This window comes from Protopterus annectens, chromosome 12.part0, assembly GCF_019279795.1.
Source record: "Protopterus annectens isolate FY-2018-M chromosome 12.part0, PAN1.0, whole genome shotgun sequence".
In the NCBI taxonomy this organism is placed as follows: Eukaryota; Metazoa; Chordata; order Ceratodontiformes; family Protopteridae; genus Protopterus; species Protopterus annectens.
The window spans coordinates 77,070,179-77,097,678 of record NC_056746.1 but is presented as its reverse complement, the minus strand read 5'-3'; positions in this window follow the sequence as shown (position 1 = coordinate 77,097,678).

Sequence of the window (27,500 nt, the reverse complement as noted above, 5' to 3'; positions counted from 1 at the left end):
GAAGGGAGGTGACATGTATAGACTAAATATAGATAAGGAGGTGGTGGGTGAGAAATGGGGGTAGGGTATGGGATCATAGTGGGATCAGAAGCTCTCACAGATGGAGGTATTAGCCCAAGAAAATCACTCAGTGACAATGGAGATAAGGGAAGGTTTAAAAAGCAATGTGAGCTTTTTGCTAATGTGAAAAGTGCAATATTGTAGCATTTGGTAAACAATCTCTTCTCCAGTTTATAATATAGTCAACTCCCCACTTTAGAATGAGAATATAGTCCACAATATTTGAACCTCAATACATGAAAGTTACACATAGTAAATCACCATGAAGAGTACATTTTTGTCATAGAAGAAATGGTGCCGTCTCACTGGCATCTGGCATCTCTTTCATTATGTACTATATTCATGTAACAAAGATGCTATGCTAGATACTTACATTGTTATTTGGCATTATACCTACTACACTGGTCAAAAGCCAGACACATAATGATTTTGTACTTATTTAAATAAGGAGTAAAAAGCACCCATCATAATAAAGATGCCAACTATGTATGCACTACTGTTCCAATCAATGTCATTGAATGGGATCTATTTAAGTATTCTTGAATTAAAGCATTGTTGGATACTTAGATGCCTTTAGTTCTAATGTCCATATAGATTATTTGCTCTTTAGACACCTCCCCTAATATTTGGGCTCACTAATTCTAAAACTTGAAACTTAAAGTTATGGAAAATTTCCTTTTCAATCACGTCTTGCAAATATATGAGGGCCTTTCTTTTCCCAATATGATATATATGTTCGTAAATATGCTCCCTTAATGTATAATTTGTCCTACCAACATAATATGCTGCACCATCTTGACTAACTGCAATGTAAATCAAGATCTTACTGGTACAATCAGCCTAGTTGTTAAAATAATACATGACACTTGTTTGTATAAGTTCTGAGCTGTCTTGTGTACATATTCACAAGATGAATGTCTACAAGGGAGTAGACCATGTAGGTAAGATTTAGTAACTATTGTCATCTTTTTAAAAAATAATAATCTTTTCAGATTCTTCTTTTTCTTAAAACTAAACTTAGGTGTACTCCATATAATTTTACTAATACTATTATCAGTAATTAAAATCTGCCAATTTCTTTTAATAATATTATATATATTTGGCACATTCCTGGAATGTGTCAATTGGTTAAATGACTATGTTCCAATGAAAACTATTTTGAAAGAGTTATCATTGAAAACATTGAATGCATATAGTTTAAATATTTTTTTAATAATTAATGTTGTTGTACTTTCTGCTTTATATAGATTAGTACTACTTTTTTAAATGAATCATCTTTGAAATGTGATAACATTGGGCATGTGATTTCAACATTGTTATATTAGGTGGTACTATTTTAAACTGGGTGACCTGATAACTCTTAATGTGAAAATGCATTTTGTTTAATTAAACAATGTCTTTTTCAAGGTGCATTTTGTTGTAATGTTCTTTGATATTTTATTTTTGGTTACTCTGTAGATTCTTTTACTGGTTATTTAAGAGTTGATGTTCAGGATTCCCTAAGTATCTCAGAGAAAAGTGTACCCAAAACTGATGAAGACAATCAGGGTTAATATAAAACTGCTTTGGAAAAAAAGCACATATGTTTTAAACACATATGCAAAAATATTTAAACACATATGTATAAATACCTTCACATAGCTCCAATGAAAAGAGGCTACTAGACTAGTGGGACTAACACAGTTAGCAAATCATAAATAAATCAACAAATAAATATACAGAAAGATTTGATTTTTCCCTTGTTTATTATATACTGCTCATACACTTTCCATGCACTCACCTATGGCTGATTAAAGTAAAGCAAGCCATTATGAAGCTGATCTGGGATAATGACAGATGCAAGTACAGGAGATATGTCCTTTATGGTTCATTGAAGTAGTGTGATTTGGAATGCTCTGACAGCACTAGTGCTTTTATATTACATCAAGTCTGATAATACAAGGGGGAAGTCATCCCCCATGGTAGTGGCTGGAAGTTGGGTTGTTGTGAGGAAGCATTGTGGCTACATTTAGATTATTCCCTAATTGTTTTCCAAAGTACATTCAACAGTGGCATGCTCTCAGTATGTCCCACATAGCTTCAAGGCAAGTTGGTAGGGACCTGAAAAACAAAAACTGTTCTTTGGACATATAAATATAGGGTCATTTTCCCTGAAGGAGCTATTCAATTGCTCAAAGGTGATACAGAGAAACTGATAAGACATCATTTGGGTTACAGGGGATGATAAAGGGCTGCATGATGGTGGCCTCCTTTATCAGCTTGCACAGTAAGTCAGAATAGACAATAACAGCTCATTGGCATTGCATGCCACTGTAGGATACTGTTATAAAAGCCATACTGGCTAGGTTAACTAAGCAGCAGGATCTTTTAGTGTTATCAGGGTCAAAGGGTAAGATCATAGCCTGTACTGTCCACCAGGGATGCTTGCAGCCTCACAATTGTTTGAGTACCCAGGTAGACAATGTAAGGGAAAAGTTGTAGAGTGTATGAGGATGTTGCCTAAGGTTTTTGGAGGTACAGTAGGCTGCCACTTGCCCATGCTTTGTATATCCTCAGTGAATTGAATAAAACCCTATGCTTTTATTAATATAAGTTGCTCTTGTTTATGGAGAGGACTATTAAACACCAAAAATGATCACCATTTACAAACTTGTAGTAAAGATGCTTTATGAAGCATTTGGGGAGGATACAAATCTTTTCCACAAATTTTGGGAGTGTTATAAGATGAAGGGGCTTTGGGTACAAGTTTTAGAGTAGGGCTGTGAAGTTTTTGGACACAATGATTTCTGTGTTGATGGGGTTATGGGTTATGTAGCTTGATGAAAATGTGGTTATCGTATTGTGTGTGCCCAGGTTGTGGTTATTACAAAGACTGACTTGTTAAAGTCATGGTTGCTAGCAGACAGAAAAACATTGGATGATTAACCAATGAGGAACTGGACAAGCTTCTTAAATGCATTGTGGGGCACTTTGTAAATTCTTAATGTGGAAAGTAAAGCTGAAACTATATTATAAAGAGTTTTGGCTCCTGATTTAAGGAAGATGTGAGACAAATGGATAAATGTTATAAATGTGAATGCTAGCAGCTAACACTGAGTATCCTAATTGTCAGATAAGAGATTTCAATGTTTTTATTGACGAACTGCTGCTATAATGGCTCACTGTTGTTGTCTTATTTCTTTGTTTATTATCATATGGCTAAATGTGCAATCCAATACTAAAAGTTATGTTAAAAATAATAAACTAACAGGCAGATTCAGGACTGCTTTTGTCTATACTACGAGTGAGAAACTTGATCTGAAAACTAAAATAAAAACTGAAGCAAATGAGAATAAAAACTGCATTCTTAAACACTTTCTGTGATTTGTCACAATATTACAACTGTTTCTAGTAGAAAACCTACATCTAACTTTATTTTCTCTTAAGCACAGGTGTTTTGCTTTCCTTTGCAGTTCGATGGCATAGTCCAAGGCTATAATTGGTGACTTTATTTATATTTGTTAACCGGCTGGGTAAACTGGTTCAAGGAACATTTTCATCCATGACCCCGGCATAGTACAGATGGAGTATATTATGTAAAGATAAACATAATACATTCTTTACATAGTACAGAATGCAAAAATTGATAAATTTTATAGAGAATCCGTTATATAACCGTACCAAAAAAAAATGCATTTTAAAAGCAGCACATAGCAAAAAAGTCTGTAACCTATGTTCTCTGATTGAAGCAGTTAATATCAAACAACACTGAATTACACAGAGCACATTGAATATTCAAGCTGACAGCTCCTTAAAAATGCAAACACAACATTGAGAGTTGTTGCTCCATTTCCACCACTGGTAGCCTGGGTAAGCATTGCCAGCTGGGGTAAATAAAGCCATGACTGCCCAAAGCCATGAGTGTGGAAGTGCTAGCAAGAAACATAGCAATACATATGTAAATTAAGTACAGGCAGAACTTGACATAGTGTACGTATAAATAAATAATATGCAAGCATATAATCAAAACAGATCCACGGAGTATTATAGCAGCAAAGTAATACATCTGTGGTGAGGATCAAACCCGGAACTACAACTGCTTCAGGCAATGTAGAGCAGCACAAAGCTACTGAGCAGTTTTCAGACTGACGCATCTTATCTATATCAGCTGTGGTGTTTCTCATGCGACAAGGTGCTACCATATGGCTTGCAGCTATTCTATTGATGTTGTATCTTTATTCTTTTACAAAATCATCAACATAAATGTTTGACAAACTCTTTGCGGTGGAAGGAAGATTGAGGTTAAATGCTTCAATCTATATGTAGGGAGCAGAAAATGTTATATACTGAAATAATTATTTGTTTCAGATGACATAATCTATCTATAAAGTAGCATAAATTAATTAATACATCAGTCTCAAGGAGTTAATAAATTTATCAGTCTCAAGGACACTCCAGTACCTAACCCAGGTAAATGTTTTTAGCTGCTTCCCATTTTATAGTATGCAGCATGAAATTTATCATCACTGGTTTCTGCTGTGTCATTTGATTTACATGTTTACAGCTTAAGAATATGTATTTGTTTCCAGAGGATTTATCTGTATATAAGTTGTTGAATTGTTTACATTGATCGTATCACTGAATTTATTCTTTGCTTTTGGTGTTGGAAAATGCTAACAATAATTAAGTGAAACATTGAAATAATTTGAAAATGCAGAAAGAAGATGGGAAAGGCAGACCCAAAACAATTTTGATGTTGTTCAGATGTTTGTAATAATTTGGTATATTTTAATCCTGTGTATGTTTTATCTGAAGTTCACTATTACAAACAAGGAAACTTAGAAAGTTTAATGTTTTGAAAATACTTTAGCCAACAAGTAGTGGTTATATTGATCTGAAATCTAAACTTAATAATAAAATTACAATTGCTTTCAGTGCAACTTAATTAACTTAAAAATAGTTCTCTTGTTTCTCAAAGGCATATAACTTGAATTTTCTGACATTTATAATAGAATTATTTTAACTGCCAAAGTTATGAGTTAGCATTCAATTTTTTATAAATTGTTAAATCTTTAAGTCCCCCAAGGTACAATTAGTAGAAGTAGTGAATATAACAGAGTAACAGAAATTAAAAAAAGCAGGAAGTGGGATCTTTAGAAAAGGGCAGGAGCACATTACATATAAAAATGGGAAATGTGGGAACAGTGCATGCAGAATAATATTTTGTAGGAGGAATGAGGTATAAGAGAAGGCAAGAATTAAATGAGCGATGTATTATTTGATCGACAATGACTGTATAAAAGATTATATCTATGTATACTCTATGCAGCTGAAAATATGTCAATATAGTTTTTCATTTATATAAATGCATGACTGCCTATTTTTAAGTGATAATTCAATAAAGATGTTTCTTCTTTTAAAAACAGTGCTAAGCATCTTTTTTTGTACTTCCAGTCTTTCATAAAATTTAACAAATATTTCTTTGTAACTTTGCTAATTGTAATTGTTTAGGGAACACATTTTCAACATACTGTCTGTGGGAACCTATCATATGAAATGTTGCATTGTTGCTGTCTCATACTATCACAAAACATGATTTTTCGTACCATCAGCAAAAAAATCTCTTAGCTATGATTGCAAAATGATGCTTTCTAATGAAATTGTGGAGTGATAGTATCCCAGGTTTTTCCAACAGTACCGTAAAAATTAGTATGTTGAACACTTTAAGGCATTTTTTGCAAATGTTAGCCTGAGACAGATGCATTTGATTTTGTGAATGCATCGCCATTAACTTGATGTAAAACTTTCAAAATATCAGTTTCCTACAAAATTATGAATCCAACAGACTAGTTGCTTGAAATATAAACAGACATCCACCATTTGTCAAAAAGAGATGTTTTGATAAAATACAATGGAAATTAAATGATTCTTAGACCTGAACAAAAGATTTAATGTATACGAAACCATACATGCCTATTTTATAAGTACAATACAGTAAGGCATTACAGGTTGTGCACTGTGCCAATACAACCACATGGTGATAAAACTGTAATGCACTTACACCACCCTTGAGAGTGTATAGATGTATACACGAAGCCTATCTCTAAGTGGCATTCTTAATTTCTTTATCACACAGATGTGTTGCCCTTTCTACTGAATTATTACAAAGTACTGATTAACTTGTTTATGACATAGACATGTTTCCTTTCCTACCAACATGTTAAAAGAATGTTTATAACAGTAATTACTCTTACATAATTTGTACTGGAAATAATATATTTTTCAGCCCTGTAGAGAGCAAAGAAACAAATGTTCACATTTCAAAGAGAACGCTGATATCCAGTCTTTACCTTCACTGAGATATAGGAGACCAGAATATGTTTCATTTTACTTGTTAACTGAAGTAATAGTGTAACACCTTTTGTAGTTATAGCCATAAGCTGAACAACCAGTTCAGTCATTCATTATAGGTTTATATGCGTGTACTAGGCTTAAGACCACTAGGACTTTTTAAAGCCTAGACATGCATCCCAAATCCCTGAGAGTTCTGCCATCCTTGAAAATGTAAGTAGGGGCTTTGGAGATGAAACACTTACAAGCAGGGACCTGGGAGATGAAACATTTATAGGCTGCCTGTGTCCATTAGAGACATAGGTGCCAATCTAGGGATGAATTTACTGTTCCCCATTCAATTGTCAAAGTTACACTTGAGTTGAGTTAGGAGGGAGCTCTGCTTCTCATGGATGGGGAATAGATTCCAGAGAAGAGGTGGTTACTAAGATATATAACTGTCTTTCCAGCAGGTCCTAATTATGTCACAGGCAAGGGTAATCCTTGCGCTGTTTGTTTAGTGGATATGCAGGAGGTCCATCAGGGCGAGTTTAACAATGACTTGTATGACAGACATAGATTTCTGCTCAACAGCCTGTAGGAGACAGAATACAGGGATAGAGCTCTGAGGCAGTCTGCATAGGACATGTTACTTATGCCCTGTATTCTTTTAGTGGGGAGCCTCTGTAGAGGTTCTAATTGATGGATGTGCCTGTTTAGATACATACCAAAGGGGACACTGTATTCAATAATAGGTCTGATGAATGCTGAATATAGTGGAACAATGACTTCCTTGGACCTAGATACCATCCCTTTGTTTATAAGTTGCATAACATAGAATGATTTCCTCACTACTGTAGATAAGTGATTGTCAAAGGCAGTACTGTATATGTGTGTCCCAAAGTCCCTGACTTCTGGATTCACTCTTAGGGGCATATTCTCAATATGATAATTACTTGGGATGTATGACTTTCCAAAGGATATTATTAGGCATTTCTTGGCATTTAGTTCAAGTCCATGGCTCTGACACAAGCTGCTTGTTTGTGTCAGCCCTTCCTGGAGAACATTAGTGTTGGTGAAGTATTCTATGAATGGGTCCTGTCTGTGATCCAGCTGTCTATCCACCAGGTGAACCAGGTGACATAAGGGTTTATACCTAACCTCTTCAGTTTTTCAACATGCCCAAGTGGGATATTGGTCAAGGTAGTCAGTGTGAACCATTTGTCCCTCATCTATTGCTTTGGTGACCTTCTCAATGACGTCCACCAGACTGAGTAGTATGACCTACCCTTGACAAAACTAAATTGGTTTGTTTTGGGTTCAGTATCTAGAGTTATCCAATGTCATTATTGATAATTTCTATGATAATTATTTATATGATTTGAATATGAGACCAGTGAGACGTATGGGTCTGTATTTTCAATGGTCTTTAGTTGGCCCAGCTTTGTTCACAGGGATAACTGTTGCTGTTCTCTATTCACTAGGCATGAAGTCTGTTTGGAGGCTATGGTTAAATGGCAATTCCAAAGGGTCTGATAAGTCATTATCATGCTATTTAGAAGGCATCCTGAGAGACTGTCTGGGCCCATTGATGCAGTGGTCTTGGCCTTAGAGATAGCATTGAGGACCTGTTCCCTAGTGAAAGCAGGGGGGTTATATTTGATGACATTTCCTAAGGGTAGGGGTAAAGTGGGAGTTGAAATTGATAGTAGGTTTGCTATATCTCCTGGATCAGTATAGATGGCACCATTAATAACGAGCTCTGCCTGCAATTATGTATTGCTTTTGAGGTTGCAGGCATAACTAAAGAATGCCTTATGGTTGTCCTTGGCCTGGAATTTTCTACATAGATGCTGAATACTAGGGGCCTTAGCAGAGATCCCCGAGGATCACCTTCATGTTTACTTAGATGCACCTGCCACCTTCACTACATGGGTTCTAACACTCAACTAATTTTCTATCATCCTAGCTATGTAGCCAATTTGTGGCTCATCCAGCATACCTACTATGTTAGCATGTAGTATGGTGTCAAAAGCTTTAGCCAGGTGGAGATATGCTGTGTGGATAACATGCTGACTGTTCACATCTTATGTTGACCTCTTAAAGAAGTTGACCAGATTCATTAGACAGGTATAACCCTTAAAACACCAAACTGCTGGAGATCAAACTATTTAAGATTTTTAGCATCATTGTTTATGTCAATTATGATAGTTTCTGTGACTTTGCAGATAAGACTAGTCAGGCTAATGGGTCTGTACTTTCCTTGGTCAGTGTCAGGTCCACCTTTGTAAAGTGGCAACACCACAGCTCTGCACCATACTTAAGAGACAAATCCAGTGGCTAAGTTTAGGTTGAATAACTTTAGAGCATGTCCACTATGGCATGTTTTGTACTAATTATCAGGCAAGTGGGTTTATTATTAGGCCCCATGGATGGAAACATTTCAGTTTGGAGAGTACCTTTAGCAAATGTTCTTTGGTTATTTGAGGGGTTTAAAATTTCTATACATGACTAAAGATTATCAGGTACCAAGAAGACCTTGGTGCCTATGTGCAGAGTGCAATGATGTCAGATGAGTGACTTCTAACAGACTAGATGAATTTAAATGAGCTACACAAATGATCAACTGTTACAAGCTGTCAATAAGCATGTGTGAAGTAGATGTCCAAGTCACTCAATTCAAACCAAACAACTTATGGGTAAGTACAAGAGAGTCAGAGTGCAGGTATCCGAGCATGACGGGTTATTGTTGTTATATCCTATTGTTGTTATATCAAGGCAGAATTAACGTACCCTCCTCTCAGTCTGCAGAACTCTTGCATTAAATACAAGAAAGTCATCAGAGTCTCACAAAATATTAAGGAATTGATAAAATGTCAGTGTGGAGGGCAAACATCAATCAAGAATTCATAAACATAGTGTCTGTGTTAGCTCTGCATAATATGTAAATGATCACAGAGATGAGAGTGATTAATGCCAACACCCTTAACATAAAGTCAGTAGCAGAAGATGGATGCTCTATTGTGTAAGTATGAAGGCCAGATAAGTTGAGTAGTATTCAAAAATGCTAAGAGGAGAAAAAAAAATATTCAGAAGTCAAATAATCTATGTTACAGAATTTTAGGACAGGCAACATCTAGACTTATAAACTAGCCCCAGTTTTATTGGATGACCACAAACTGTTCTAGTTCACAGGGTAAGATACTTTTTATCCAGTGCTGTTGAGTCACATCTGACTCTTCCATAAACTCCATGTAAATCTGATGCTATCAACAAAGTTTACTGAGGAAGCAGAGAACGGAACTAGATCATGACACCTTTTTTCTGTATTCCATGCACACTGCACCCATTCTCATGGCTGATTTTTATAGTCACTGATACACCTAATGCATGTCCTTGAGATATGGTAGAAAACCTGAGTATCCAGAGCAAACCCATGCAAATGGGAGAAAGACATGCAGGGTCCATAGAAAAGGCACCTCAGCTAAATATTGAACCACAGACCTTCTTACGGTGAAGTGACAATGCTACTCAAAGTTAAACTGTGCTGCTTAACGTGTCATTATTATTCATAAATGTGTGAAAACTCCATCCAAATGCATTACACTTCAAGCAAGGCAATGGAGTGTTCTGGGTGCTATTTCTCAGTCAGGATGTTGAGAAAATAAGGTACCTAAAAGTGTAAACAGCTGTATTTATACTGCTTACCTTTTGCAAGAAGCTAACTTCTGATGTTTATTAAAAGTACAGACTCATGCCGTGATACAAACGAAAGTTCAATATCCTAGTATGATATTTTGCTTTGCACAATGGGGACACAATGGGGATACAATGGGACAATCTGGTTTGATACTTTTCTAAGTATTTTTTAAAGCTGCGAACACATTAAGGCTGACAAGATACAACTTTAGTTGTACTGTTTTGTTTTAAAAGCATTTGATTTGTGTCTCCCCATTTATTTTCAAACTACATACTGCCCACCAGCTGTGGGCACGGCAAAAAAGAATGTCAAGGTCAGGGATTGAGGCATGGATAGCAAGACTACATTTATATTTAAGCCGTTATTCACATTTATATTCCTCTCCCCCATTTGGCTAGGTCTTATTTTCAATGACCAGTATGTTTCAACTTTTTCAAATGCAGCGACGTCTTAATGAGCCAATAATTTGGTGCAGTATGCAGAATATAGTAGCAGCCAAAAGAGAAACTAAAGAAAAAAAAAATGTAAACTAAATTTCTTTCTAGGAAAGCTGCTTATTAAAAGTACATATGGTACCTGAATTTAAAAAGTTGCTCAGCTATTATTTGGGCTAATAGAGTTTTCCTACTTTTCTGTACAGCTATATATGGTTTCTTATGCAACCTAAATACAAAACAAAACTTGTTCAACTAAGTTGCTATTTGTATTTGTGCGAAAGTAATGCCTCATTCCAAAAAATGTCCTTCCTCTAAAAAAAAAAAAAAAAAAAAATACTAAAATGAATGTAAAATTAAAATTCTCACACAGTTATCTTTTATTGTAAGATTTAGTTAAGAAAGAGAAGAGAGTTATGGTAGAATACAAGTAGCCATTGTCAAGATAGAAACTGTAGAGGTTTTCTTTGGTACAATATGCCAAAAACAGACTTTAAACTGTTCTAGTAGTTTGACCTTATTTCTAATATGGCTTAGCAAGCATTGTCAATTGTCAATGCTGAATTGAAGACTGGTTTGATTATTGATTTTACATCTCTAGTTGTGCTATTTCCAATAATATCTCAAAAAGGAAAAATTCATTTCTTAGCAAGGTAGTGGCCTTGGTTAGGTTTCAATATCTTGGAGCATCAAAAATTTGTGAGAAGACTAAATGAATGGCAATGCACTGTTGGTCAAAACTGCACTCTGGTTGAGAGTTCACTACAGGTGGCATCCCTATTTTCCATCAGTGCAGTTCTCTGCTAGATGATTAGAAAAAATGAGAATGCAGAGAAAAAAGCACAACTCATCCATATTGAAATGTAAAATACAATTTCTGCTTTGAACAGTTATTTTTGCTACAGAGACTTCTTATTCCAGGGTCTGTCACCACCATACTTTCATTTTGAAGGAATATGCAGTGGTGGTGCTGCGGTAGCATTGTCGCCTCAGAGTAAGACGTTGTCCTGTTCAATTCTCAGCTAATAGCGACTTCTGTGTGGAGACATGCGTGAGTGGGCGTACCTTCATTGAAGGTTGTCCGTCAGAGCCGGCAACGCGGCACGTAAAAATCTGCTGCCAATCATTAGCAGACCAGAGTTCCGCTGTGGTGACCCCTAACTGGGAAAAGCCGAAAGACACAACATGCAGAAATTGAAGAATGAATGTACTAAACTTGATGTTTTGTATTTAAATGCACTTTTCGATTGTTATTTTGATAATTGCCAAGCAAACTTTAACATCTACTAAAGCTACCACCAACTCATGCAGGTGGGACCGCTGAAGTGTCTTCTGATGGATGTAAATATACCATAAAAGTAGAGTATGACTCAAAAACCAGAACCATTTCTTACAAAAATGCTCTGCTGTGTTATCTCGTCACTTAAATAAAAATGAGTGTGAGCACCTGTCAAGGATAGACTAAATCATCTCTTTTGCTGTCTCTCTTTTTCTTACAGAAAATATATTTTTAGTAGCAGCAAGATAGATTCCATGTAGTACATCAAATACTGCAAAGACAGAACATTATATGCATAAATTTTATTAGGCTAGTTACTGGAAATCTGCAATAGAGCTATGATCTTATGTTGCATATGTCCATAAAAGCTGTTCGTCAAATGGTGAAGGTGTTCACCTCACAGATATCCACAGGAAAGGGCAATGCCCTCTACCCAGTGGTTGTGCAATCTTGCAGTAAAAATAAAACTGTGGGCAGTACAAGCACCAAAGTAAGGGTGATAGGTGGAAATTTACCTCATTCCTGAAAACATGTCTTTTGTTACATTGCAGATCACGTGTCTTTTGCACAGTGAGGATTATGGAAAGATCCCAGTAGGACATTATCTGTACTAGTCATTTAGCAATGAATTCTTTGCACTATGTGCCTGACTGGGGTTTACTATCAAAATGGTGAGTATTCCAACACTGAACTACTTCCGTGAATGCCGAAGTCTGACTACTGCAAAACTCGAACACCATTTCAAACCGCATAACCACCCCCCCCCCCCTTTTTGACCCATGCTACCACTTATTTTCTTGTGCGGAGCAGTCAGAAATGTTGCTGTTTGGTTTAATTTCAGCAGTCTAACCTTTTGGCAGGTTGGATTTCATGGACATGGTTCGATGAAGTGCACATGCGACTATGTGCATTCAACATTATGATAGTAAACCATCTGACTGGACAATGGAAATGCCTGGATTGGTTGAATGTTGATTTGGTTCCACTCTCTGTACGGAAACCACAGCACTTACATATCAGTATAAAAAACATATTGGCAAATTGTCCTTCATCTATTTCTGCAGCTTATATATATTTCATCACAGTTATGCAAGTATGATGTAAATAACCCTTTTCCCATTTACACACACACATGCAAACACATACACAAAAATGCAAACACTTTTTTTTATAGGTTCATAGGTGTGTACTAGGCTAATGGCCCTGGGCCCTTTACAAGCCTAGCCCATAGAAGTGCCCTGGCATTGTGCCGCCTGTCATTAGTTCCCAGTGCCTCTATCAAGTAGAGCCACAGGAGTGATCCCTGGGGTGAACTTTCTATTTCCCATCCGCTCATCAAGATTTCTCTTGAAGAGGGCGTGTGAGGTGCTCTGCTTGACATGTGTGGGAAGTCTAATGCAGAGCATGGGCAGTCTTTGGGTTATGAACCTGTCCCTCCAGCATGTTCTGTTGATTGTGGTAATGAGGTTGCGGTCTCTTGAGCATGTGATACGGAGGGATTGGGATTTCTTTAGATGCAACATTTCTAACAGAGCTGGGTCAGACATGGCTTTGTAAGTCAAGCAGATATCGCCTCTTTGTAGATGATATGAGACAGAGAATAGCTATAGTTTTTTTGAGTCTGTCTATGCAGGACATGTGTGTAAGGCCTAGGATCCTCTTCGTGAGGTACTTTTGTGGCTTCTCCAGCTCTTGCAGGTGTCTAGTGAGGTACATGCCAAATGGGGCATTATACTCTATGATTGGTCTAATGAGGGAAGAGTAGAGAGAAATGATGACCTCTTTCTTCCTGGATGCAAAAACTTGGTAATGAGATGTGCCACATAGAAGGACTTTCTGACCACAGTAACAACGAGGTGGTCGAAGGAGAGATTGCTGTCAACCTGTGTCCCCAGATCTCTTATAACTCCTTCAGTTTTCAGTTGGCTCTCATCAATGTGGTAATTAGTGGGAACTGAGTTTTTCCCAAAAGGGATGGTGATGCACTTTTTGGCATTAAGCTTAAGGCCATGGTTTTCGCACCAGTCATTGGTCTCAGTGAGGCCTTTCTACAGGGTGTCTGCATTACTTGGGGAGTAAATAATGGCTCCCAGCTTGCAGTCATCTGTGAATTTGATCAGCCAGAGTCCCTCTATGTTGGCCTGGACTTCTGAGAAGTAGATGCTAAACAGGAGAGGACCCAGGACCAATCCCTGTAGGACTCCACTTGTGACTGGTTGGCAGTCTGACTTGGAGTCTGCTACTTTCACACTGTGGGTTCTATCTGTGAGCCAATTTGCAACCCACCTAGTGATATAGGGGCTGATGCTTAGTGTGCAGAGTTTATCAATAATTCCTGAGTGAGGAATGGTATCAAAGGCATTGGCCAAATCGAGGTAGGCTGTATGAACTGCCTTATCTTCATCCACAGCTCTGGTGACTGACTCAAAAAAGTCAACCAGGTTGAGCAGGCATGCTCTACCTTTCACAAAACCAAATTGTGTGGGATCTAGAGTTTGGAGAACCCTATATCCTTGTTAATTAGGTCCATGATGATGTGCTCCACAGCCTTACATATCGGACACATCAGGCTAATGGGGTGATAATTTCCAGGGTCTGTAGTCACTCCTCCTTTATGGAGAGGGACGACTGTAGCAGTGTGCCATTCGGTAGGGACAAAGCCTGAGGTGAGGCTGTGAGTGAACAGAGCACACAGATGTGGTGCCAGTTCACTTTGTAATTCATGTATAACACAGCCTGGGATATTGTTGGGTCCCATGGAAGCTGTATTCTTGGCCTTAGGCAGTGAAGCTTTAACCTGTGCAGCAGTAATGCTGGGTGCCTGGCATTTTTCCGGTATTGAGATTGGTCCTGGGGGGGGGGGGGGGAGTAAAGTTGACACTGAATCTGCCGGCCAGTATGTTGGCAACATCTGTTGGGTCAGTATAGGTGGTACCATTATGCAGTAACTCAGAGCAAATATGGGTATTGCCATGGAGATTCTTGATATAACTATAGAAGACTTTGTGGTTGTTTTAGTGTCTGCCACAATTCTGCCTTCATAGCTGGCTTTGGAGGTTTTGATGAGGGATCTCAACTTTTTGTTGAGGCTAATAAGTGAATTTTTCCACTCTTGGGACTTCACCTTTTTCTGCAACAGTTTCTTCCTTCTGTTGTAGAGTTTATTAATGGTAGGGGACCACCAGACTGGCTTCCTTTTTTTGGAGGAGAGCGTCTTGGTTTTGTTGGGTATGGCTAGTTCCATGCATTTATCTATCTGTTCATACAGTGCATTGGTGTATGATTTGGCAGTCACACATCTATTTCCCATTGGCATGGCTGCTGTGAAGTTAGCCACCATTGTTTTTAGGAGTCCAAAGTCAGTTTTGGAGAAGTTTTTCATGGTGGATACCTTTGCAGGGGGTATGGGTGAGATGTGGATTTCCATGGTAATTAGTTTGTGGTTGGATCTAACCAGGGAAGAATTGACTATTGCTGTAGAGCAACAGTTGTCCATGTTAGTAATAACCAGAGCAAGAATATTGGTTCCTCTAGTGGGGGTAAGAATGAGCTGGTCCAGGGCAATAGAACTGATGAATTCCAGGAAGTGTTGGGCCAGTGCATTGGTGCATGAGTAGATTTCCCAGCTGATGGAGGGGTAGTTGAAATCACCTATTATGAGAGTGTTGGGTTGGATCTTATTATTTCCAGGATGCTTAGGAATGTGGCGTGAGAGTCTTGGGACATGGTGGGGACGTATAGCAGGCTACGACCTGAATCTCCTTCTTACCCACTGTTAGTTGTACCTGAAGTATCTCAGATGTGTTACGCTGGGTTACTAGTCTGGAGGTGTGCATATCCTTTATGAATATGGAGACACCACCGCCTTTGGAGCTTCGGTCCATGTTCTGGGGCTGAAAGGTGTGGAATGCGTTATAGCCTGGTAGCGCAGGGGTGCTTTCTGCTGCTTTAAACCAGGTCTCTGTTACAGCACAAATGTCGATGTTCTCCATTTTAAGGAGTGCTTCAAGTGAGTACATCTTGAGATTTAGACTTCTAGTGTTGAGCAGCATGACCCTCAGATTGCATTTGTTTGTAGCTGTTACAGTGGTAATTTGGTCTTTGAAACACTGCCTAAAAAAGGCATTAAGGGGTGGAAAGAGCCTTAGCCAATACCTGGAAACCCAGGGATGACAGATGCAGGCCATCTCTGGCAAAACATTGAGGTCATCAATCATGTCATCCCAAGCAGACAGATACTGGATCCCCTTAGAATGACACCAGAAACTTAGCCAATTGCTGAAGTCAATAATTTTCTGTTTGTACTGTGGTATCATTCTGGTCAATGGTAGGATGCTGCTCAGGGCTAGGGTCATAACTGCCTGGGCCACGTAATCTGAGAGCTCCACCATGTTTCTTTTCATGAAGTCCAGGGAGGTGCATCTCAGGTCATTCACACTCACATGGACAATGACAGAGTCATACTTGTACTTGTTGTGGAGTGACCTGAGTGCATGTGTTATGTGTTAGATTCTAGCACCTGATAAAGAGCTGACTGTTACCTTCTCCTTATTCAACCTAGTGAGTGGGACATCAGTGTGCCGCACTATTGAGCCAGCTATGATTATTGTATTGGGCAAGCTGTTTTGCCTTAGTGGCTTAGGTTGAGGGGCACACTGTGTAGGTGAGCTATGTGTCTTGTGGTTTGTGCTATGTTATGGTGGCCGAGTGTGTTTCTGCCTTGGAGGTCTCTGCTGTTTGGGTAGATTTGTATTGAGACCGTCCGCAATTGTGGGAGTGTGGTTTGTGTTTTATGTGAGGGCTGTGATGGTGGGTGCTCTGGAGAGCTATGTGTTCCATGTGGTGTGGTGCAGGTGTTGACCTTCTCCTCTTGACCAGCTATTCCTGTCTTGGCTGGAGAGTGCATGGCTTCCAGTCTGGAGATATAAGGGACATCTTTCACAAGTCTGAGTGTTGGGAGGTAAGAGGAGAGGGTTCTCTGTGTACATAATGCAGTTGCTACACTGCCTCAGATTTCCCAAGTTCACCAGGTTAATAGGAGAAAGCACAGAAAGCTGACCTTTAGACATGCCAGGAGGGATGGTCATCATTACTAAGTACTGGAGCTGTTTCCTTATAGAACATCTAGCACTGATAGCACTTATGTGTGCTACAATAATTGCTACAAAAGCCTGATGAAGTACTAGGCGAATAAGCTAATTAAAGGGCAAGAGAGAAGAGAAAGTTGAAAGGGATAGAAAAAGCTGCCCAACTGGCCAATAAACTATCATTTCAGAGCCACAAACCACTCCTCTTGTGGTAGATAAGCTACCTAGTGCTTACCACTCCCACTGACAAGCTGGAAGGCTTCCCTCTGACACAGAAAGGTCTGGGGAACTCAGAAACTTACAAAACAGTCCTGGATACAGCATATCTGTATTTGGACTACTCTAGTAACAGGAGAGGCAGAAAACAAGCTTAGACCTTTTTTTTTCAGAAAAAGCATTTAACTTATAGCTGGAATACCTCAAAAAGGATTTAAAAACGTGCAGCTGAAGCTGTGGACACTGCAGACCTAATTTTAGACTATGCTACTCAATTTTAAGAACTCAGTAAGAAAAAACTCACAATGAAGCACAGATTAATCACTTATAGTCAAAAGAATAGCACTTGCAGTTGAAAAAATACAGTTAAACAGCAACAAAATGCAGTAAAATGCAGTTAAACAGTAATGAATTGAAGTAGATAGCAATGAAATATAGTTAATCAGTAGATTGCTTTGAAATAATAGCTCACAAAATCACAGCAGTAGCAGACAGCACTAATAAAGCAGTGATTCAGTAGAATAATGTCATCAATTTAGTGAGGCTACCAACAAGCAGTAATAAATAAGGCAAACAGCATAATGTGTACAGTTTTTATTTTAGTAGAAGTGAAGAGACAGAAAGAAGATAATGAGATAATTCAAGGTTCTCAAGTCAAAGGGGCGGGCCTTTGCTAAATTTTCACTATAAACAGTATGAGCTGATGTCATGTGACTGGGGGGAGTGTCCAGTATCAACTTTACACCAGAGGCGGGCAACTCAAAGCCACCAAGATTTAAGACCACCACAACAACTGGGCGGTGGGTTTTCTGTCTAGGGATTGTTTGACTGCAATTGCAATATACCAACACTTCACAAAGAATTCAACAAGTAAATGATGTCATAACATTTCAAAATCAATGTTGTAATTATAATGTTCCGAGTAACAAAAATATATTTTAGCAAATTTGATAGATTTGTTGTCTAATATGCTGGTAATGGATCAAATTAATGGATATACCTTAGTGTCAGCTACAAAAAGGCATATTCAACATACTCCGCTACATTTTTATTGTTATTAGTACTTGACAGAATGTGACTGCAGTGGTGGTGCTGCAGTAGCCTTGTCACCTCACAGTAAGATGCTGTCCCGTTCGATTCTCAGATAGAGTGTCTTCTGCATGGAGACATGCGTGAATGGGCATACCTTCATTGAAGGTTGTGCGTCAGAGCTGGCAACTCGGCATGTAAACATCTACTGCCAATCATTAGCGGACCGGAGTTCTGCTGTGGTGACCTCTAACCCGGGAAAAGCCGAAAGACACAACAAGTACTTGACAGAATGTGAAAGCAAAACTAATATGTATACCAAATACTACCCTCAGTTATGAGTGCATTAAAATATTAAAGTATTTAGGAAAAGGCTACATGTTAAACAAGGAGACCCATTTATGAAATTATCTGCAGTGAAGGTATGTATACATAAGTGTAGGTAATACCGTCTAAACAGATGCATAACAGAATTGAAGGGTGCCTTATGGAACTTGTGATTGTCTTAAACATTTCTGTCACATTACTTTGGGTATGCACAGGGATGCAGAATTTGCTAATAACACAAAAGTACTCAGTAATAACGACCTTTTTTATCCAAAATTAACTTTATCTCTTAATATGCCATATCAGCAAGCCACTGTTAATATCCCTGTTTAACACTTTAAATGAACGGCAAAGCTATTGTCGAGCAGCAGCTGCTACTTGCAATGCGGCCTTGTGTCTCTTTTGTATAGAAGCTTCTTGAAACAAAGACTGCAGAAGTGCTTTGTTTCTATAAATATTTTGATTCAGAAAAGGAGGTTCACACACACCCAACTTTTCAGACTTTTAAACACCATTGAACTCAAATGCACTTAGCATTGTAGTTCACAGCTGGGCACATTTGATGTATTGTAATTTAAGTCAAAATGTTTATATGCTTTTAATTCATCCCATATGGTTCTGTATCAGAATCCAAGCAATAATATTTTAGAACCTCTGACAGTTACAACTAGATAAACTGTTGCATTAACTTCCATTTTATGAATATTTCAGGAGTAACAAGCCCCATTTTAAAGCATAAACTTACATTTTTCATTGATTAATACTTTTAAACTTATTACAAACCTTATGCTAGCCCTGCATCCCTCATTAGCATAGCTATGGACCTCGTATTTAGAATTAACATGGTTATGACTGGCAACATCTTTTCAGGAATGCAATGTAATACTCTGAAGGCCACTGATGTATTTTAAAACTTGGGACTATAACATGATGGCATATACTGATATTTTGCTATCCAAATTACATTTTCCCTTATCAGAATATTTACTTTTACAATGGTTAAGACACAACAGGTTTACAATACATATGAAAACAATTGTGCCATTATCTTTTGTTTGTAGGTTCTTTACTACCCTGATTCCCAGTTGTAGGATGCATTCTTCAAGGCCTCTGCCTAATGGGCATCCATGCAATGGGAGTCTGACAACACTTTTCTCTGGAAAGTCTGAACTGACAATGGCTCATTTCCAACCATAACTGGACATCTTTATCTCCTAAGCCACAGATTGAAAGCAGTCTTTATGGTGCATGGTAAAGTCCAAAGTCTTTTTGCTGCACAGATGGTTTACAATGTTGCATTACATTTTCCTGGAGTGTATATTAATAATAATAGTCCTAGAGGATGATTGCTTTTATACCCTTGGTCCAGTGCTCTGGCCATAAGCTCCAGCTTCATCATCTCCACTACTTACATTGGTGCTAAACCACCCTTAATTATATTAAATAATCTCTGTGTTATTCCTCATTGCCAAATGCGTTCAGTATTTTTGTCAAAAAAATTTTAGTGGAAGGCCTTACTAGAGCATTTATTCCCCATAGACCCTGCTGATTTCCATATTCTCCATTCCTCCTTCGCATTTTGTTTCATTCAGGCTATCCTAAGCTCTTTAAAATGAACCTCTGTTATTGTACTGCACTGGACTGTACCACCCTTTTATAGGGGAGGCTCATTTTGTTCACATTGGGCTATGAGAGATAACGCTTCATCATATTTGACAAAACTTACCCCTTTTCAGTTATCTCTCCTCACCTTGACTCTATTGCAAGCCACATCTTTTCGTTTTATTTACTGAAATCATATCTCATTTCGCCCTCATATTTTAAGTATCAAGCACTTGAAATACAGTATAAAGTCTGAGTGGTGTAATATACACTGAACAGAGATGAAGTAAACAACTGTATTTCTAATGCTTGCCTTTTAAAAGATGATGGTTTCTGGTGCTCATTAAAAACACAAAAACATGCTGTGAAGCAAACTGCAGTTCAGAATCATAACATGGTATTTCACTTTACACATCTGGACATCTTTCACACTCCAAAACTTCTCACATTTCCAGTGCTTGGTTATGGCACTCCTGACCCATCCACTTATAATAGCCTTGCGATTCCCCCATCCCAGATATCGTAAACTGCAGGTTATGTCATTTATCTACACACAGTCTCAAAACATATGGAACATGTTTGTAGCCCCTTCCCCTTGTGCACAGTTTTACCCTTTACCTAACGTTCTGGTCTGTTCTGACAATGGATTATACACATCTGTCGGTCTCTTGCTACTGAAATAGCTTTTAATCTGCTTAACATTTTAAAAGTTCCTATTGAACTGTCAGAAAACAAGTGCTACCCTGTTAATCTTAGTCTTTTGATTGCTCATTGAACTTTTTACTAATCAAGATTTTGTACTATTTTGTACATCTAAGATTGTCCCCAGTGGACTGCTCACCTCTGTATGACTTTCCATATCAAGGTAATCATGGATGTGTAACAGGATGCTGTCGTGCCGTAAGCAGCCCTTTATATCGTACCTCTCAAATGTTTAGATTTTCACACAATGTCCAGATTTTTGCCTCACATTTTTGGTCTGTGGCTTTCTGGCAAAACACTGAGGAGTGAAGTCACTAAATAATGACATACAGTTGAGTTTCAGACTTTATATTCTTCAGAAAGAAGGCTTTCTGGACATCAAATAATATACAAGGGGTATGTAGTTACTGAATTTATTGTATTTTATAAATGTATGAATACTGTACAGCTGTTGGCACACCTTTCTCTTAATTAGAAATTATCATCCATTAACCTGATGACAGAGTAACTGAAGTCTACTAGGTTCTCTTCAGTGGACAGAAAGAACACTGTTGAAGAAGTCTCACAATCATTTAGTGCCTTCTGCAAGAAATACTCAATCTTAAGAGGGAACTTCTTAGTGTCTATTGTGGCCAGATCAATTCTTTGCCCAATGAGCCAAGTAAATTATGTTTTCACAACCTATTAATTATGTGAGGCATGGCTGTCTGTAAAGCCATAGATGTGCTAGCCTGTAAAGAGGCTGGCATAAATATGCTAGTGTCCAAAGAGTCTGGTATAAATATTCTAGCCTCCAAAGAGGCTGGAATAAATGTGCTAGCCTTCAAAATGGTTGGCATAGATGTGCTAGCCTTCAAAGAGGTTTGCATAGATTATTTAGCCTCCAAAGAGACTAGCATAGATGTGCAAGCCTTCAAAGAGGTTTGTAAAGATATGCTAGCTTTCAAAGAGATTGACATAGATGTACTATCCTCCAAAGAGGTTGGCATAGATTTTTTAGCCTCCAAAGAGACTAGCATAGATGTGCAAGCCTTCAAAGCGGTTCGTAAAGATATGCTAGACTCCAAAGAGGTTGGCATAGATATACTAGCCTTCAAAGAGGCTGGCATAAATGTGCTAGCCGCCAAAAGAGTTTGGTATAGATGTGCTAGCCTTCAAAGAGGCTGGCATAAATGTGCTAGCCTCCAAAAGAGTTTGGCATAGATGTGCTAGCCTCCAAAGAGGCTGGCATAAATGTACTAGCCTTCAAAGAGGCTGGCAAAAATGTGCTAGCCTCCAAAGAGGCTGGCATAGATGATCTAGCCACCAAAGAAGTTGATGGTATAACTTCATCCACCACTAGACAAAGAGTTTATCTTGATAAGGATGCTCTCACCATAAATTGTACATATGATTTATACTTCTATACCTAAGCAGACCAGGTAGATGGTGCTGTGCACTATCCTTAGGCATATCTTACCCTCATACACATGTTGCAGTGATAACCCGACCCTTACATTTGTTTTTATGTTTCAGTCTACAAGCCAGGTACTTAGGGTCACTTGGACATTTTATTGCAGTGATATATCTAACCATCAGTTATTAAAGCTGGCTATCCTTTCTACAATTGTACTGCCCCATATACTTCCCCTATCCTTCAAGGACCACTGCTGTCACAGCTATGCCCCATCATACCGTCAAATGTTTGGCAGGTGGACAACATGAGTGGTAGAGGCAGAACTATTATATGTTTAAGCAGTAATCCATGACTGTGCGTGGGTATATCAGGATTTACCCACAGCTGGTATGGTTTGATCAAGAGGGCAAAGCCCGAGTGATTAAACAAAACCAATGTGGTTAAATCTTAATTACTTTACTGTCATTAGTAATGTCTTTGTAGAACAGCAGCTACATTCCCAGCCTTGCACAGTTTGTCAGTGCAGTGGAGGAGAAGCAACAGAGAAAAGAAAATCCCTGTTGCCTTTCTCTTTTTTAATTTTTAAAAAGACAAGATTTTATGAAAGACACTGGATTAATACAAAGAGATCAGGTTTGTTTCTGTTTCTTTAATTTTGCAGAATGTACCTGATTATTCTCATATTTTGCTCTGCCCGCTGGTTTATGCTCAATAGTACTTCAGTGACTGGACCTTTTTCTATTGGTATATGCTTGATTTATAATGGGCATGCTGGTTTGGCTGTCCAGTCAGTGTTCTCATTTTTGAATATCGTTAAGCAGTCATTATATAAGAGCTAACTGACAAGTAATGCGTCAGGACTTTGTTGATGGATTTCTGACTCTTCTGTGCTGCTTACCTGACACCTGTACTGTGCAAAATACATATAGTGGCATCATACTTCATACTGTATCATAGGAAACTTAAGTTGGGTTGCTTTAGCGACACTTTGATAGTTATCTTTTCCTCATGTACTGTGCCCTTGGATTTTTGGTTGAAGGTAAGCTATTGATTTGTACTTTACCACTTGGTACTGACTGGATATCTATTGGCTTTTCCCTGCATAAAGGAAGGATTTTTACACTAAGGCGTACTTTGTACTTTACCACTTGGTACTGACTGGATATCTATTGGCTTTTCCCTGGAGCTGTGGTTTGGTTTGGTTTCATTAGTGCTTTATCAGCTTTTCCTCCTTACATTTGTGTTTTAAGCTATTGATTTCCATTGCTTAATTTATGCTGTGCACATATCCGCGGTGGTGCAGCGGTAGTGTTGTTGCCTCACAGCAAGAGGTTCTCCCATTCGATTCTCGGCTGGAGTGCGGGAGTGCCTTCTTTGTGGAGTCTGCATGTCCTCCCCGCGGTTGGGTGGGCATTTGAAAGACATGTGTAAATGGGCGTACCATCGTTGTAGGTTGGACGTCGAGCTGGCACCTCTGCGTTCGTGAAAATCTACTGCCAATCATTAGCGGACCGGAGTTCCGCTGTGGCGACACCTAACCGGGAAAAGCCGAAAGACAAACAACAACAACATAGTCCTATTGTGCAATGGTGGTCATATGCTTCACTTGGCATTTTCTGAGGAGACATTTTGTGCTATCAGTATTTTATGCCTTCTCCATTATTCCATTATTCCATTATTCTTTCCACAGTTGATGTTTTTAAATATACAGACTTTGGAGTAATGAATACATTACATTGTTTAATATGTCACTGATGGAGTTTGATGATTAACAAATGGAATGTTAGAGTACCATGAAATCATTGTCATATATCTGTGGATAATAATGTCATTCTATACAGTAAATAATAATACAGTGCAAATGAGAGGATGTAGGTATCAGAATGTCTTCATCTGAATATGCAGAGCAGTGTGCCTTCATGTTAACTGCTATGTGTAGTGACAATTGTAATGACAGATGGTGGTTCAATTCACCCAAGCCGCTAATTGTATAATTATGATGTGTTACTGGCCCAAATATATTATTTCATAGTACAGTAGTAAACAACATCGGCAGTTTGAATCTTATAATAAATGTGTGCCTTATGATGTGCTTAAAATTCTCCATCACTTTAAAGTGTGTATAGAAAATACTACATAATATATATATATATATATTTATATATATATATATATATATATATATATATATATATACACACTACACTAAGGCACTGTATGAGCCCATCCACTTGTACATGAATCGTGCCATTCCAAATAAAACCAAGACACCCTCCTCCAGAAAAACAAAGACAATCTGGTGGTTCCCTGACATAAACAAACTATACAACAGAAGGAAAAAACTGTTGCAGAAAGAGGAAAATCCCAGGATGCAAAAAACTCCCTCACCAGCCTCAGTAAGAAGCTGAGATCCCTCATAAAATCCTCCAAAGCTAGTTATGAAAATAAAATTGCCAAAGATTCCAAACACAACCACAAGGCATTCTATAACTATGTCAAGAATCTAAATGGCAATGCTCAGATCTGCTCTTAGCTACAACAGAATGGCATTAAATATACTGATCCCAAGGATATTGCCAATATCCTGGCATATTGATTTAGTGCCAACTTCACCCCCCCTCTCAACCTCTAAAGGGCCCATCTCAATACGGAAAGATTGCCAAATTCTGGTAATCACGGCAACACAGGTAGAAACTGCACTCTGCAAAGCTAAGAATACAGCATCCATGGGACCAGATGACATCCCGGGCTGTGTACTACATGAACTACAAAATGAAATGGCACCTCACCTAAGTGTCATGTTTAATCATAGCCTCACCTCAGGCTTCATCCCCACTGACTGGCACACATCTACAATTATCCCACTCCATAATGGGGGATCCACCTTGGATCCTGGGAACTACCATCCCATCAGTCTGATGAGCCTGATCTGCAAGGGCATGGAACGCATTATCGTGGAACTTATAAACAAAGACACTGGCAACTGTCAAATGCTGGATCCCATCCAGTTTGGGTTCGTGAAGGGCTAATCTTGTCTCCTGAACCTGACTGACTTCTTTGAGTCAGCCTCCAGACCTGTGGACGAGGGTAAGGCAGTCCACACAGCTTATTTGGAACTCGCTAAGGCCTTCAACACCACCCCCCACTCTGAAATCATAGATAAACTTACTAAGCTGGGCATAAATCCCTACATCACTCGATGGGTTGCCAACTGGCTTACTGACAGAACCCAGACTGTGAAAGTAGCTAACTCAAAATCCAGTTCCAGACAAGTGACAAGTGAAGTACCTCTGGGTTCATTCCTGGGACCGCTCTTGTTTGGCATCTACTTCTCTGAAGTATAGGCCAACACTAAGGGACTCTGGTTAACAAAGTTCACAGATGACTGCAAACTGGGAGCCATTATTGAATCCCCAAATGATGTGGATATTCTACAAAATGGCCTTACAGAAACAGATGCTTGGTGCCAGAGCCATGGACTCAAGCTTAATGCCAAGAAATGTATAGTTATCCCCTTTGGGAAAAAACATGTACCCATGAATTACCACATAGGTAGCAGTACACTAAACATCGAAAGTGTGATGAGAGACTTAGGGACATAGGTGGACAGTGGTCTCAACTTTGATAATCACATTGCCACAACAATCAGGAATTCCTTCTGTGTGGCACACCTCATCACTAAGGGCTTTTCATCCAGAAAAAAGGAGGTCATTGTCCCACTGTACTTATCCCTCATTAGACCCATTATAGAGTACAATGCCCCATTTGGTATGTACCTCACAAGACATCTGCAACAGCTGGAACCGCCGCAGAAATACCTCACTAAAAGAATCACAGGCCTAAAGCAGATGCCCTATGCTGACCATCTAAAAAAACTCCAGCTATACTCTGTGGCATATCGTCTACAAAGAGGTGATCTCTCCTTAGCATACAAGGCCATGCCAAACCCTGAGCTGTTGGACATGCTCCATTTAAAGAAATCCAAATCCCTCAGAGCCACACACTCCAGGGATCTAAACCTTGTCATCACAATGAACAAAACATGCTGGAGGGATAGGTTCCTGTCCCAGAGACTCCCCATATTCTGGAATAGACTGCCCATACATGTCAAGCAGAGTGCCTCTTTGGCCCTCTTCAAAAGGAACCTTGATGATTGGATGGGAGATAGGAAATTCACCCATGTCAGTCACCCTGCTAGACAGGGGTCCAGTGAAGTAAATATTGTGGGAAGGAATATCCAGGGAATTGTTATGGCTAGGCTTGTATAGGCCCTAGGGCAGATAGCCTAGTACCAACCTATGAACATACACATATATATATATATATATATATATATATATATATATATATATATATATATATATGTATATATATCAAATGTGTGTCTGTGTGTGCACACATAGATTTATATCATATCACTGAATTTTCAGAAACTCGAAATTCATGTGGTTGAGATGTTGAGATGATATGTTCAAGTTTCCAAAAACTCTAATTAAAAAAAAAAGCAAATCTACATTTTTGCATGGGACAAGCCCCCCCCCCCCTCACTCACACACACACACACACACACACACACACACACACACACACACACACACACACACACACACACACACAAACAACCTCCTAGTGCTGGGCTGCATCTCTGCACCCCCTGCATATTATATATACTAACTCTGAGATTGCACTACAGTGGGGAAAATGGTAAATTGCCTGTTGAAGCACTTCTATGTATATCACGATACAGTGGAAATTACAGAATGTATCCTTTCCCCCACTGTAGTGTGATCTCAGACATATAGATATAAAATCACATTATCTCTTTAGCAATAAATTGAGATATATAGGTATTGGTTCATAGGTATATGCTAGGCTAATGACTACATGGGCCATTTTAAACCTAGCCATACATCCCAAATGGATTTAACAAGTTTGATGTCCAAGAGGTTATTTTTTGGGATATGGGTAAGCTAGGGCATGCATGGTTAAACATTTACAGGTTACTTCTATCTATTAGTGACACTTGTGGCAGACCAGGGGTAACTTTCAGATCTCCCATACTGAAAAGGGCATTATAGACAATGATGTGTCTGAAGAATTTGGAGTACAATGGCACAATGACTTCCTTGGACCTAGATGTCATATCCTCACTTATAAGTTGAGTAACATAGATTGATTTCCTTACAACCTTAAACACATTTTGGTCACGCTAAGTTACTGTTCAAATATATCCCCCTAATCACTGACTACTGAGTCTACTCTTAGGGGTGTGTTATCTATGAGGTAGTTTCCTGGGGTAGACAACTTCCCCCAGGATATTACTATGCATTTCTTGGCATTGAGTCTTAATCCGTGTCTT